The sequence below is a fragment of the Hyaena hyaena genome, unplaced genomic scaffold (assembly GCF_003009895.1).
Source record: "Hyaena hyaena isolate Hyena2069 unplaced genomic scaffold, ASM300989v1 scaffold_283, whole genome shotgun sequence".
Classification (NCBI taxonomy): Eukaryota; Metazoa; Chordata; class Mammalia; order Carnivora; family Hyaenidae; genus Hyaena; species Hyaena hyaena.
This window is the reverse complement of record NW_024080916.1, coordinates 1722155-1738169: the sequence shown is the minus strand read 5'-3', so window position 1 is coordinate 1738169 and position 16015 is coordinate 1722155. Positions and strand designations below refer to the sequence as shown.

At 37.9% G+C, this 16015-nt stretch overlaps 1 pseudogene; it reads left to right on the top strand.

Moving 5' to 3' along the window:
- The first annotated feature begins 9738 nt into the window (after positions 1–9738).
- On the top strand, positions 9739–10042 carry LOC120241460 (annotated as a pseudogene).
- Positions 10043–16015: the final 5973 nt, after the last annotated feature.

Sequence of the window (16015 nt, the reverse complement as noted above, 5' to 3'; positions counted from 1 at the left end):
GAGTAATGGTCTATTGTACATATATCCCTCAGCTTCTTTTTCAGTCATCCATCAGTGAATGCTTAGGTTGTTCCCATGTCTTGGCTGTTATAAATAATGGTGCTATGAATGTGAAAATACATTTCTCAATTTAGTGTTTTTGTTATCTTTGGATATATTCTCAGAAGTGGAATTGCTGAATCATGTGGCAGTTCTGCTTTTAATTTTTTGAGGCTTCTCCATACTGACTGAGGATTTTCCATAGTGATGTTATCAGTTCTATTCAGATTTGCTATTTCTTCCTGATTCAGTCTTGGCCAATTGTGTGTTTCTAAAAATTTCTCTGTTTCTTCTAGGTTATATAATTTGTTGGTGTATAGTTGTTCATGGTGGTCCCTTAGGATCCTTTGGATTTCTATGGTATCAATTGTAATCACAATTGTAATAATCAATTCTAATGTCTCCTTTCTCATTTATAATTTTGTTGAATTGCCATTTGGGTCCTTTGTCTTTTTGCCTTGTGTAGTCTAGCTAAGTGTTTGTCCATTTTGTTTACCCTTTAAAAAAACCAACTCTTAGGTCAGGTAATCTTTTTTTATTCTTCTGTTCCCTATTTCACTTATTTCTTCTCTAACTTTTATTGTTTCCTTTCTTCTGCTAACTTTGGACTCAGATTGTTCTCCTTTTTCTAGTTCATTAAGGCATAGAGTTAGATTGTTTATTTAGGATCTTGTTTCTTAGTATAGTCATTTACTGCCTTGACCTCCCCTCTTAGAACTGCTTTTGCTGTATCCCACAAGTTCTAGTATGTTGTATTTTCCTTTTCATTTGTCTCAAGAAACTTTTTATTTTTCCTTTAATTTCTTTTTAATCGATTGGTTGTTAAGGAGAGTATTGTATAAATTTCAATGTGTTCATGAATTTTCCAGTTATCCTCTTATTGATTTATAGTTTCATGCCATTGTGTTCGGAGAAGATACTTGGTATGAGTTCAGTCTTCTTGAATTTGCTGACTTGTTTTGTGGCCTAACATAGAAGTCCATCCTAGAAAATGTTTCATGTGCACTTGAGAAGAATGTGTATCCTGTGACTGTTGGGAGCGAATGTTCTGTATACGTCATTTAGGTCCATTTGGTCTCTCTCTGGTGTTATTCAAATCCACCGTTTCCTTACTGATTCTCTGGATGAGCTATCCATTGTAGAGAGTGGGGTATTAAAGTCCCCAGCTGTTGGGGCACCTGGGTGGCTCAGTTGTTAAGCTTCCAACTTAGGCTCAGGTCATCATCTCACAGCTCAGGAGTTCTAGCTCTGTGTTAGGCTCTGTGCTGACAGCTTGGAGCCTGGAGCCTATTTCAGATTTTGTGTCACCCTCTTTCTCTACCTCTTCCCAGCTCACACTCTGTCTTTCCCTTCTCAAAAATAAGTAAACATTAAAAAAATTTAAAGTCGCCAACTGTTATTGTATTACTCTTTATTTCTCCTTTTAGCTCTGTTAAGTTTTGATTTTTATATTTGGATGTTCTGATGTTGGGTGCATGAATATTTATAATTGTTATATCTTTTTGATCTATTCACCCATTTATCATTATATAATGACTTTTTTTTTTTTTACCATTTTTAGAGTGAGGTCTATTTTATCTGATATAAATATAGTGCCCCTGCTTTTTAAAAAATTATTATTACCATTTGCCTTAAATGTTTTTCCATCCTTCATTCTCAGTCTATGTGTCTTTCAGGCTAAAGTGAATTTCTTATAGGCAGCATATTGTTGCATCTGCTTTTCTATTCATTCAGCCATTCTACATCTTCTAATTGAATAATGAGTTTAACTTATTTTTATTAATTTTTTTTATTAATTTTTAAAAATGTTTTATTTATTTCTAGGAGAGAGAGAGAGAGACAGTGTGAGCAGGGGAGGGTCAGAGAGAGAGGAAGTGACAGACTCTGAAACAGGCTCCAGGCTCTGAGCTGGCGGTCAGCACAGAGCCCGCCGCGGGGCTCGAACCCACGAACCGCGAGATCATGACCTAAGCGAAAGTCGGACGCTCAATCGACTAAGCCACCCAGGCGCCCCTAATTTGTTTATTTTTAAAGTAACTATTGATAGGTAAGAACTTACTATTACGTTACATTTTGCATTAATTGCTTTCTGGTTGTTTGTAGATCTGTTTTTTTCTGTGTTTCTTATCCTGCTGTCTTTTTTTGGTGTGTTTTGATGTCTTTTGGTATTAGTGTGCTTTGACTTCTTTATTGTGTTCTTTTGTGTAATTGCTACAGGATTTTTAAATTGTGGTTGGTAAGGCTTACAGAACATAAATTTATAACACCCTATTTTAAACCGATAACACCTTGGGGCGCCTGGGTGGCTTAGTCGGTTAAGCGTCCGACTTTCGCTTAGGTCATGAGCTCGCGGTTCGTGGGTTCGAGCCCCGCGTCGGGCTCTGTGCTGACCGCCAGCTCAGAGCCTGGAGCCTGTTTCAGAGTCTGTATCTTCCTCTCTCTCTGACGATCCCCTGCTCACGCTGTCTCTGTCTCTCTCTCCTAGAAATAAACAAAAATATTTAAAAAAAATAAACTGATAACACCTTAACTTCAATAGAATTTTTAAACTTTATAATTTTACTTCTCCTTCTCCTCACATTTTAGGTTATTACTGTTACAATTTACATGCTTTTATTGTGTCACTAATAACAGATTATTGTAGTTATGGTTTGTTTTCTATTTGAACTAGAGTTGTAAATGAATTATGCATCAGTATTAACATATTGTAGAATCTATAACTATATTTACTATAATCAGTGAGATTTGTGCTAACTTTTTGAGTTTTTTAAAAATTATTTATTTTGAAAGAGAGAGAACATTAACAGGGGAGGGAGCGAGAGAATTCCAAGTAGGTTCTACACTGACAGTGGGGATCCATCCCACAAATCATGAGCTGAAATCAAGAGTCTGCCACTTAACTGACTGAGCCACCCAAGCACCATGAGTTTTTATGATGTTCATTAGCATTCTTTTAGTTCCACTCAAAGAACTGTCTTTAACACTTCTTATAGGGGAGAACCTCTCTAGCATTTCTTGTAACTACTCCCTCAATCTTCGTTTGTTCAAGCAAATCTTTATTGCTCGGTTCCTGAAAGACAGATTTTCTAGGTTTAGAATTCTTGATTGACAGTTATTTTCTGTCAGTATTTTGAATACATCATCCCATTTTTTCCTGGCCTGAAAAGTGTCTGTTGAGAAATCCACTAATAGTCTTATAAGGGTTTTTCTTGTATGTAGCTTCTCTCTTTTCTCTTCCTGCTCTTAAAGCACTGTCTTTGGCTTTTGGCAATTTCATTATAATGTGTCTTAGGTTAGCCATATTTGGATTCAACCTATTTGAGGTGTTCATTTCTCTCTTCAGGTTCAAGAAGTTTTCCGCCATTATTGCTTTGTATATAGTTTCTGTCCCTTTCTCTTCTGCTTCTCTTCTGGAATTCCAATTAGGCAAATATTGTTTCTTTTCATTGTGTCCCATAATTTCCACAGGCTTTCTTCATTCTTTTTCATTTATTTATTTTTTTTTGTGTGTGTGTGTGTGGTTGTTTCTCTGACTAGGTAATTTCCAATGTCCTATCCTCCAAATAATTGATTCTTTCTTCTTTATGATCAAATCTACTTTTAAAACTCTCTATCGAATTCTTTAGTTCCATTCTTATATTTTTCAACTATAGGATTTGTTCTATTTTTTTAATGGGTTCTGTTTCCTTGTGCTTAGTTCATGTGTTGTTTTTCTAAATGCATTTAGTTGTCTGGCTATGCTTTTTGATAGTTCACTAAACTTCCTTAAGAGGATTATTGTGAATTTTTTGTCTAACAATTAATAGATCTCCATTTCTTTAGGGTCAGTTATTGGAGGTTTACTAGTTTCCTTTGTGGTGCCATACTTAACTGATTTTTTTGTGATCCTTGATTCCTTATGTTAGTATGTGTACATTTGAGTAATCAGGCTCTTATTTCAAACTATACAGGTTTTGACAGAGACAGTTCTTTGCCAGTCAGCTCAGTCTGGGTTTCTGGGTGTGTTTATTGATCATGTTCTTGGGCAGGTGGGGCCTGCTATGATGGTCTGTTTTGGGGTGAGGCAATTGTTTGAGCTCTGAGAACATGGATAGGATGGGTGTGTCACTGGCTCAAAAGAGTTGGAAAAGACTGCTGGCTTGGTTCCTTTCCCAAATGAGGCTGAAGGATGGGCTTTGTGGTTGCCTGGATTCTCTGGTCAGGCTTAATAGATGATCACAACTGGGTATTATATTCAATAGTAGATAGGGCTGTGAATTATCTTCCCTTTTGGATTAGGCCAGAATGTGCACTGAATCCCCTGGTCAGGTGAGGTCACTAGTTCTGCTTCGACAGGGGAAACCATGGGCTGTACACTCTGTTCAAGTGCCACTGTATACAGTGCTGTTGGGGGGGCTCTGTGTGCTGTGGGTAGGTTCTCTGGCCAAACAGGCTGAAGATCTTGTTCAGTAATGGGTGGGGCTAGAAATTAGACTCCCTGCCCAGGTACAGTGGGAGAAGCAGCTTTAAAGCTGGTAAAACTCTTTGTTGTCTTAACTCAAGCCAACCTACACCACAAATCCCCTGATTGGACAGGGCTACTGGCTTTGTTCTACAGACCATTGGCTCTGCCTGCCTCTCAGCTCCAGGAGTTGTCTCAGGCCTTTCTGATCAGGTGGGGCTAGAAGATACTCTCCACAGCAGGTGGGGCTATGTCTCAGTTGCCTTGTTTCCATGAGAGAGGCAGGGGCTGCTGCAGGCTACTCAGTTTCTCAAACAGACTCTCCAGGTGGAGGGGCCAATAGCTACACTCAGCCTTGGCCACGAGTTAATCCCCCTGCCATGCATAGCATGGAAATGGTCCATGCCCAGTACTGGCTTTACTTGGGGGGTAATTAGCTCTGCTTGCCTGCCTGCCTCTTGGCTTAAGCATTGCTGAGCTGCACTGCTCCCAGGAGTTGTCACCACCTTTCTGGTCATATGAGACTGGAAGACAGTCTCCACTGTGATTCTGCTTCTTGCCTGGGTGTGGGCAAACTGTGCTCTAGGGCTAGCAAAACTCCTCTGAATCAGGCAGATCTGCACACCACTGAGTTTCCTGGTCAGAGTGTGCCCCTAGCTTGTTCTGCAGATGAGCAAAATCTCTGGTTGAGATCAGTACTTGGGCACTATGGATGTGAATTCAGCAATCCAAGATCCATATGCTGGCTGTTGCAAGCTCCTCTCCCTTTCCCTATCACAGTCGTATTCCCATTGGTTGAGCAGATCCCCTGCAATCTCCATGATATGAGATTGTTGTGCCCGAATTGTGAGTCCCAGAGACCTCCAAGGAGCCGGCAACCGATGCCGATACAAAAGGGTCTTTATTACAAGCTCAAGCAGGGGCTCACCCGCCTACCGGATAGTGGCAGCAAGGTGAAGTGAAGAACAATAGCGAACAGGGTTTTTATGGGGTAAGGGACGGGGGGTGTTACAGTGCACACGTTGTACGTGTAGCATCATCACATAAGCACCAATTACAATTGTATAGCACCCATGGTAACAGTTTTGACCATTCAGTGTCTGTGAGGTGCTCATTACTTTTGGTGGGACCCAATCATAACTTTTGAGAATCCTTTGAAAGTGACCAATTATGAGGTGAGTTCAAAGGGCCCACGTGGGGTTCAGGCAAGCGGTGAGAAATTGGCTAGTTTGTATAAAATAACTGTTTGCAGTTCCCAGCCTTGACTCAGACCATAGGAATGTTTTTTTGATTAGCTGATCTGAGGGCGATCCGAGGATGGCTTTAGCCTTGAGCAGTCTGAGGCTTTTCCTGGAACTGAGACTGGGGCTACGTGTAGCCCGAGGTTGCTCTTAATGGAGGACTTAATTTTAGGCTCTTCAAGATCAGAGTAAAAGCCTCCACAATGCGACCCACAATGCTCGGGGTTGCCGGGTTCTCTTTGCACTGGGAGAATGGAAACTTAGGGGAGACCTCATGTGGTGCGATGTTGGCCTGAGGAAGGGGCATTGTGATCAATGTGTAGCCACTCCTGTTATTCTTATAATGCAATGTCTTGGTTTCTGTGGTGCAGGGGTTGCTTCAGCTTCATCCCCGTGTTCTAGGTTTCTCTCGGTGGTGTCTTGTTCTTGAAGAGTTGTGAGCTTTATTTCTTGGGAGGGGAAGTGAAGTCAGGAACAACCTATGTTGCCATCTTGGTCTGTGAGGGCTTTTCATATTTTCCCTCTTCATCCTAATCCATTTAAAAATTATGTCATTGAATGTTTATTTCACAATGCTTTAGAAAATTCTGGTTCACTTTCTATTTCTGGCAATTTTTTATATAGTTCTTTTGTCTCATCCAGTTCTCCTTTGATTGCAGACATCTTTTCACCCTTTATAAAAATTACTTTTTAAAAATAAAACCATGGGACCATATTTTACTGAATTTTACCAAGTATTAAAACAGATGCTACTGAATATTTACACGTTCTTTTCTAAAAGCACATCCTTTGTCTACCTCTTGAAAGGTGTGCCTTTTCTATTATTCTGATAGCTCTTTTCTAAGTTGCTTTCTTTTTTTATTAATTCTTGATGGTGGTAATTTCTTCTAGTTTTGGTATTTTCCTCTAGCAGGAGACAAATGGAGTCTTCTTGTTTTGTTTCAACACCTACTTGGAATTGTTAGAATCCTCATATTAACATTGTAGGCTAATAGGATGGTTCATGGTTCAGTGATCCGGGAATAGGAAGAAGCTAAGACCACTGGGGCACTTCTCTCTGTAAGGTTTTTTTCTCAGGTTTGGTGAAATAATTTTTAGGGGTTTTATCCAGTATGGTTAAAGCTCTTTTCTAAGTTTGTTCCCCATGACCTCAAAGAATCTTGATGTTAAAGGAAGAAACTCCTATACTAATGCCACTAATAATTTATTTTGTGTGCCTTCCTTACTTTCCGGTCTCCTGACAGGCTATACAAAGCGGGCTCCCTGGTGACAAGGACATGGCCTGGCTAGATCACTTGTAGTGATACTTATAGTCAACAAGCCCCACCTATACACTCAGAGTTTTAAACTAGGGTTTTCCATCACCCACTCTTCATGATGAACTGGTAAATATGAATGTAAACTAGGAAACCTAAGGGAAGCTTTTAACATAAAAATAAATGTCAAATAGCCAGAAGTGAAAAACTTTGAGGAAGAAATAGAAACTGCTAGGGGAAGAAAACATAAAAATTTCGTATAATCTTAGAGATAATAATAATAATCTTAAATCTAAAGAGAGTTAAGTCTATTGAAATAATAAAAAAGAACAAAAAGCTACAATAAAGGAATAAGTAAGAAAATAAGAGATTAATTTAAAACAAGACATAAGAAAACACAAGAGAATTTCAAGAGATGAAGAAATCTCCCCCAAAATAAAACCAACACAGAAAAAACAAATCCCAAGTAACCACCATCACCACCAAGAAACAAACAGATTGAGTTGAAGTGAGAAGATAATATTTTAAGATGGCACAAGAGGTCTAATATCTATTTAATAGAAGTTCCAGAAAAAGACCAAGGAGAAGAAAACATTACAGAAATACATAATTCCAAAAATAAATTGCTGGAACTGAAAGGTGTGAGTTAACCAACTGGAAAGGACTCATCAATTGTAACCCATCTGCTGAGGTAGGTGTAAGGGCTGGACATTGAACCATTTCAAACAGGTACTCTGTATGCATAAGATGCTTTGCACATCTGTATCCTTTTATGTGGTGGCCCTGAGTGTGTAGGGCCAAGGCCCACAAGTGAAATTTCATAGTCATTGGGACAGAAGTTTGTATATATATATGTATTGTGTGTGTGTGTGTGTGAGAGAGAGAGAGAGAGAGAGAGAAAGAGAGAGAGAGAGAGAGAGAGAGAGGGACTAAAGGATCTGGAACCAGTATTGCTTTTAACTTCTCATCAACAACACGGAAGCTATAAGACATGTAGCAATGCCTTAAAAATTCTAAGGAAAAATGATTTCAATCTTACAGTTCCATACCTAGCTGAAGTTAGTATTATGCAGACATGCAAGGTTTTTAAAATATTTATCTTCCATCAAACTCATCCCTCCTCAGGAAACTACTAGAGGATGTGATCTACTAACATACAGAAGTAAGCCCATAAAGAGAAAGACACAGGCCACAGGACGTAGGGAATCTAACAGAGGATACAGATGGAAGGAATCTCCAGGATAATAAGGAGAAGAAAAATGGTCTAAGCTCAAGTTCAGAAAACTCCATCAGATTTGTTTCTTCAAGAAAATGAAGTTGACAGAATGATAATAAGGAGAAGAAAAATGGTCTAAGCTCAAGTTCAGAAAACTCCGTCAGATTTGTTTCTTCAAGAAAATGAAGTTGACAGAATGAATACGTGCAGTATATAAAAATTTTAAGATTTTTTTTTTTCATGATGTTCAAAATTTCTAGTTGAATCATTCCTCAGGGACAGAAAATTAAGAAATAGTCTGTAATAGACCTTTTATATTCCATCTCAGGTTATCTTGGTCACAACTCTTTTGGTGGCCATTGGGCACTTGTTTCCTCATGTGGGTCCCACCTGCCAGCACCTCAGTCTTCCATTCTTCAGGCTGATCTGTTGGCTGTTATGTGTGCGATGTCTTTGGGTGATCAGCCACCCTGTTTTGCCCAGAACTGCAGGGGAGCAGGGGCGGTGGGTGGTGGTGGTGGGTGGGGTGGGAAGATGGTTCTGGCAAGTGGGATTTTCAGTTATTAAACCCAGTAAAACCAATGGCAAACCATTACAACTAGGGCTTGCAAATGCTGGGAGACGGAAACTGATGGATGAGTTGCCTCCCTGCCCCCACTCCAGGCCTCCTGAAATAGGCTCTGCCGATGGTCCTGCAAGATAGAGCAATCAGCTGCACCTGATACCAAGTGGAGACTGGTTCAGTGATTCACTCCCTCATACTTGCTTGCACTGTTTTCCTGCCCCCATTCCTTTCCTTTATTCCTGTGGCCCTAAGGTTTTCACTGCCCAGCAAAATGCTGGTATGTAAGTTTTACCGTAGGTACTGTTTTCTAGGGAACACAGGCTCAGAGGCAAACAAATACTTCCTCAACAATGATCATTTCTAGGCATAAAAACATTGTACAGAAATTTGAAATTTAATCATAGCTTACTACATGGCTTTACTCCGATTAGTGTTTACATGTTGTTGATGATATTTTAATATACTTAGTACAGAGCTAACTGAAAGCTTGATGGAAATTGGGAAAATGAGAGAAGAATAGGAAGGGTGAATATGTGTGGTGAGACGGGTGAGCAAAAGGCAAACACTTCTCTAGCGGGAAGTAAATTAAAAATTAAGAAGTTGTTTGAAGATAAGGAAAATAAGTAAATAAATAGACCAAAAAAAAAAAAAAAATCCAGAGCTGCTGGGGAAGAACAGACGTAGAGAGGCCATGCACCACTTTTGTCTTAGTAAGCATTGATGCTTCAAATTATGTTCATTTGAAAGTAAAAAAAATTAATTATTTAATTAATTTATTCATAGCGATCAGGGAAGGGAGAGAGATTGAGAGAGAGAGAGCGCCTGTTTAGAAGCAGGTTCTGTGCTCAGTGCAGAGCCCCACACGGGGCTTGAACTCACTAAGTGTGAGATCATGACCTGAGCCAAAATCCAGAGTTGATTGCTTTACTTGCTGAGCCACCAGGTGCCCTTAAAACTTCCATGAAGACTGGACGCCTGGTTCTGCTTCCTCTACAACCATGTCTGACAAACACGATACAGCGGAGATTGAGAAATTTGATACAATGAAACTAAAGAAGACAAAGGTGCAAAAAAAGAGAAAAAAACAAAAACCCACTGCCTTTAAAAGAAACAATTGAACAGGAGGAGCAAGCAGGCTAATCCTAATGAGGCCTGAGCTGTCAATGTGTGATGTACATTCCACAAGCATTCCCTTCTTATTTTACGTGTTTTAGCTGTTTAACTTTGTAAGCTGGAAAGAGGTCAGATCAAGTTTAAATGACTGCAGCCCCTTTTCTCACCAAAGAATCTGAACTACTGACCGTGAAATGCTGGGCCTCCTCTCCCGTCTGCCTGTCTGGCTGGCAGGGAAGGAAAAGAGCTTGCTTGCTGGTGAAGGAAGAAGCGGGGTGGGGACGTCCAGTAAAAATTAAGTTGGTCCGAGGTTTTAGGCAGACTGTAAAATGCAGTTTAATCAGAGTGTCATTTTTTTTCCTTCTAATGATTTTCATTATTGGAGTGCACAGTTTTTAAACATGCAAGTAAAAAGTTTAAAATGTGGTTGCTGTGAAAAAAGCTTTGACTAAAATAAAAATAAATTCCATGGCTAATTTTAAATAATTTAATTTTTATAGAATTTGGTGAGGTATTTTTACTTGAGATCTAATAGAATCCACTTTCAATTGCTTTCAATTACTTTCAGTTGTTTCAAAATTAGCTCCAAAGCTATATTTTCTTTGGGCATATATTTAGAAAATGTGTAGCGTGTGTATATGTATTATTTATCCTATAGGCTAAGTGTAAAAAGCCTGAGAGCGAAGATCTTGGCTGCAATGCTTCATGTTTTCATTCCACTAGGTGTCAGCATAAGTCCGTGAATCTGAATGATGTTGGGCGAACAATTATTCAATCCTTGCTTGTTCACAAACTTATTTTTATTTATCTTTCCATGCATGATGATGTGAAATTTAGATCTAATAATGTAATCTCTTGTGCATTATAATAATTATTGTCTACTCAGATGTTCGGTTTTATTGCAGCGATTCAAATTAATGTCAGCTGCTTAAATGAGTTAAGCTTTGGTGCTAATCTACATTAACAGAATAGAAAAAGAAAACAATCACATACAGAATGACAGCAATGACTATGTTTCCTGCACTCTATTTTGGGTTTTCAGCCAGTGGCTTTTTTTCTTCAATAGGTTATAAAAGACTTTTGACCAATAGAGAGATCAAAAGTATTAACATTTCCCTCTTGTGTTGTCTAGTTTATAAATATGCTTTAAAGGGTATGAGCAATACTTGACTAGCTTAATACCATGTTGCCTGACAAGTTTTCTTATTAAGAGTACGTGTTGGGTAATTCATAAATTAGATATCTTTAACTTATCTCTGACCGCCCAATGTGGCATCAGAGGTTTTGGCTTTTTGTTGGCTTGACCTTGATTCATTAGAACATCAGCTTCATCTTATATTAAGTAGTGAAAACACATCTTAAATTAGATCTTCATAGGCCAGAAATAGCTGAATATTTGTGAGAGTTATTTCATATTGAGTTCTATTTTCCTTAGTAGGCAAAAATTTTTGTCTTTTTGCTTAGACAACTGTTAGCATTTTAAAGGAAAAAACGGCATGTTGAAGTATTTTTGAAATAACGGTACATAAAAATGCATCAAAGTGTGCCATTGTTAGTAGTAGTTTTCAATGTGCTCAACATTTTAATAAGTTTTTAGCCACAGAGGATAGGGGGATACTCAGTGCTGATGTATTCTGATTTTAATGAAGTATTATAAGTCTCTCACTAATTTTGAGTTATAATCTTGAAATTTTTCTTTGAAGTTTTTCCTCAAAATTCACAGAAAATTCCACTTCTTCATGCTATTTCTTCATACTAAAAAATTTATTTTCAGTGTCAATTTACTCGCAATATTAATTAGCTACATAATAAAAAGTTAATACTCAACAGTACAAACTATAGAAATTTAGGGATATTAAATTATTCCATGCTGTAGGGAAAGAGACTAGAGAAATGTTAGGTACAGTGATGTCTCTAAAGCCTTTCTTTGGCAAAATAATATTTTTTTCCAAATTTTTATTTAAATTCCATTCAGTTAACATACAGTGTAATATTAGCTTCAGGTGTAAAATTTCGTGATTCCTCACTTACACACAACTCCTGGTCCTCATCACAAGTGCCTCCTTAACACCGCTTCCCACTTCCCCTCCATAGCCTATAGTTTGTTCTCTATAGTAAAGAGCCTATTTCTTGGTTAGCCTCTCCCCACTCACCCAGCCCATATTCATTTGTTTTTTCTTAAATTACACCTAAGAGTGAGATCCTATGGTATTTGTCTTTCTTTGGCTGACTTATTTTGCTTAGCATAATACTCTCTAGTTCCATCCATATCATTGCAAATTGCCAGATATCATTCTTTTATGGCTGAGTAATATTCCATTATATATATATATAAATATATATTATTTATATAAAATATAAAGGGGATGTGGTATGTGGTGTATATATACCACATCTTCTTTATCCCTTCATCAATTGATGGATATTTGGACTCTTTCCATAATTTGGCTATTGTTGTTAATGCTGCTATAAACATCGGAGTGCATGTATGCCTTCAAATTGGTAAATACCAAGTAGTACAATTGCTGGGTCATATGGTAATTCTATTTTTAACTTTTTGAAGAACCTCCACACTATTTTCTGGACTGGCTGCACTAGTTTGCAGCCAAACCGACAGTGTGAGAGTTCCCCTTTCTCCTCAGCCTCACCAACACCTGTTGTTTCCTGTTGTTAATTTTAGCCATGCTGACAAGTGTGAGGTGATATCTCATTGTGGTTTTGATTTATATTTCTCTGATGATGAATGATGAGCATTTTTCCATGTGTCTCTCAGCCATCAGGATGTCTTCTTTGGAAAAATGTCTATTTGTGTCTTCTGCCCATTTTTAAACTGGATTATTTGTTTTTTGGGTGTTCAGTTTGATAAATTCTTCATAGATTTTGGATACTAACAAATTATTATTTGCAAATACCTTCTCTCATTCTGTAGGTTGCCTTTTAGTTTTGTTGGTTGTTTCCTTCATTGTACAGAAGTTTTTATCTTGATGAAGTCTCAATAGTTCATTTTTCCTTTTCTTTCCCTTGTCTCAGGAAACATATCTAGTAAGAAGTTGATATGGCTGAGGTCAAAGAAGTTGCTGCCTGTGTTTTCCTCTAGGATTTTGGTGGTTTCCCATCTCACATGTCAGTCTTCCATGTATTTCGAGTTTATTTTTGTATATGGTATAAGAAAGTGATTCAGTTTCATTCTTTTGCATGTTGCTGTCCAGTTTTCCAAAACCCATTTTTTGAAAAGATGTCTTGTTTTTCCCATTGGATATTCTTTCCTGCTTTGTCAAAGATTAATTGACCATATAGTTTTGGGTTCAATTTTGGGTTTTCTATTCTGTTTTGTTGATATATGTGCCTGTTTTTGTGCCAGTACTCTACTCTCTTATCACTACAGTTTTGTAATATAGCTTAAAGTCCAAAATTGTGATGCCTCCAGCTTTTCTTTTTCAAGATTGCTTTGGCTATTTGGAGTCTTTTGTGGTCCTATACAAAGTTTAGGATTGTTTTAGCTCTGTGAAAAATGCTGTTGGTATTTTGATAGGGATTGCATTAGATGTGTAGATTGTTTGGGTAATATGTACATTTCAACAATATTTGTTTTTTCAATCCATGAGCATGAAATGTCTTTCTTCAATTTCTTTCATCAGTTGTTTTATAGTTTGCAGAGTACAGATCTTTTATCTCTTTGGTTAGATTTATTCCTAGGTATCTTAAGGTTTTAGTGCAATTGTAGATGCGATCGATTCCTTGATTTCTCTTTCCGCTGCTTGATTATTTGTGTATAGAAATGTAACAAATTTTGATACATTGATTTTGTATTCTGTGACTTTACTGAATTCACGTATCAGTTCTAGTAATTTTTTGGTGGAGCCTTTGGGATTTTTAAATATAGAGTATCATGTCAGTTGCAAATAGTGAAAGATTGAATTCTTCCTTGCTGATTTGATGCCTTTTGTTTCTTTTTGTTGTTGTTCTTTTGATTGCTGAGGCGAAGACTTCCAGTACTATGTTAAATAACAGTGGTGAGAGTGGATATACTGTCTTGTTCCTGAGGAAAAGCTCTGTCTTTCCCCATTGAGGATAATATTAACTGTGGGTTTTTCATATATGATGTTTATTATGTTAAGGTGTATTCCCTATAACTCTACATTGTTGAGAGTTTTTATCATGAATGAATGTTGTACTTTCTCAAATGCTTTTTCTGCATCTATTGAGAGGATTATACGGTTCTTATCCTTTCTTTTATTAATGTGATGTATCATGTTGATAGATTTGCAAATACTGAACCACCCTTGCAGCCCAGGAATAAATCCCCCTTGATCATGGTGAGTGATTCTTTTAATGTATTGCTGGATTCAATTTGTTATTTTTTTTTTTACTGAGAATTTTTGCATCCATGATCATCAGGGAAATTTTGCTGTAGTTCTCTTTTTTAGTGAAGTTTTTGTCTGGTTTGGTATCAGAGTAATGCTGGCCCCATAGAATGAATTTGGAAGTTTTCCTTCCATTTCTGTTTTCTGGAATAGTTTGAGAAGAATAGGTATTAACTCTTCTTTAAATGTTTGGTAGAGGGGTGCCTGGGTGGCTCAGATGGTTAAGCCTCTGACACTCGGTTTTAGCTCAGGTCATGACCTCATGGTTTTGTGAGTCAAGCCCTGAGTCCAGCTCTGCTGCCAGTGCATAACCTGCTTGGGATCTTCTCTCCCTCTCCCTCTCCCCCTCCCCCACTCGGGCAGTCTCTGTCTCTCTCAAAAAAAAAATATTTAGAATTCCCCTGTGAAGGCGTCTGGTCCTAGAATTTTGTTTATTGGGAGATTTTTGATTATTAATTCAATTTCTTTGCTGGTTATCAGTCTGTTCAAGTTTTCTGTTTCTTCCTGTTTCAGATTTGGTAGTTAATATGTTTCTAGGAATTTACCTATTTTTTTTCAGTTTGTCCAATTTGTTGGCATATAATTTTTCATAATGTTCTCTTATAATTGTTGGTATTTCTGTGGTGTTCATTGTTATTTCTCCTCTATCATTTGTGATGTTGTTTAAGTTCTTTTCCTTTTTTTTTTTTTTAACATTTATGTACTTTTGAGAGAGAGACAGAGCGTGAGCAAGGGAATGGCAGAGAGAGAGAGAGGGAGACACAGAATCCAAAGCAGTCTCCAAGCTCTGAGATGTCAACACAGAGCCCAATGCGGGGCTCAAACTCAAGAACCACAAGATCATGACCTGAGCTGAAGTCGGACATTTTACCGACTGAGCCACTCAGATGCTCCTCCCTTTTCTTTTTGATAAGTCTGACTAGGAGTTTATAAATTTTATTAATTTTTTTCAAAGAACTTGCTTCTGGTTTCATTGATGTGTTCTATAATTTTTTTGGCAAAACAATCTTCTAAAAATTTAGATTGAAAAAATTTCAGATGGTACAAATCATTTTTATATATATGTGTGTGTATATATATGTATATGTACACACACACACACACTCATATGTATATATATATATATGGAGTTCTCTGGAGTTCTCTCTTGTCCAGCAAAAGAACTGATGCAGAAATGAAAAAGAGAGAAGCTAATGTCCGGGAGGAGACAAGAACCCAAAACAGGGGATTTGTCTCTGTAGTTATTGACCTTTCAGGATTTTACATACGTGGTGAATGTGCAGAAAAAAACAATAAGATAGTGACCCTTGTGTGTGTAAGAAGCAAAGGGTTGGAGGTGAGTGGTGTTTGAAGTTGAGATTAAAGCACAATGATATATTGGCTTGCCAGATGCCAGATGGACATTGTTTCTCAGTAGGCTATACAGCAAAGTAGCTGTTATCTCCAAAGTTTAAGATTGCTGGAGCATGCAGCCTCTAGGCCAACAAAGCACCCTTTTTGCTAGCTAACCTTGGGTGTGTTTGCCAAGCAGTGGCTTTCCTCCTCTAAGTGTTCTAGATGCTTTTTTTTCCTGTGGAGGCAGCTTTCTCCTCAAGGGTTGTTTTACTTAGTGACTAGCCCTGGGCGCTTTGCTCCGTGACTTACTGGCTCTATGCTTTGTCTTACTTAATGACTGGCCTTGGGCGCTTTCCCCCTGTGGCGGCTTTCCTTCTAATCCATGTTAACCCATTGGAGCAAGTTTACAGAATTCTTAAACTTATCCCCCACCTGTGTATATGCG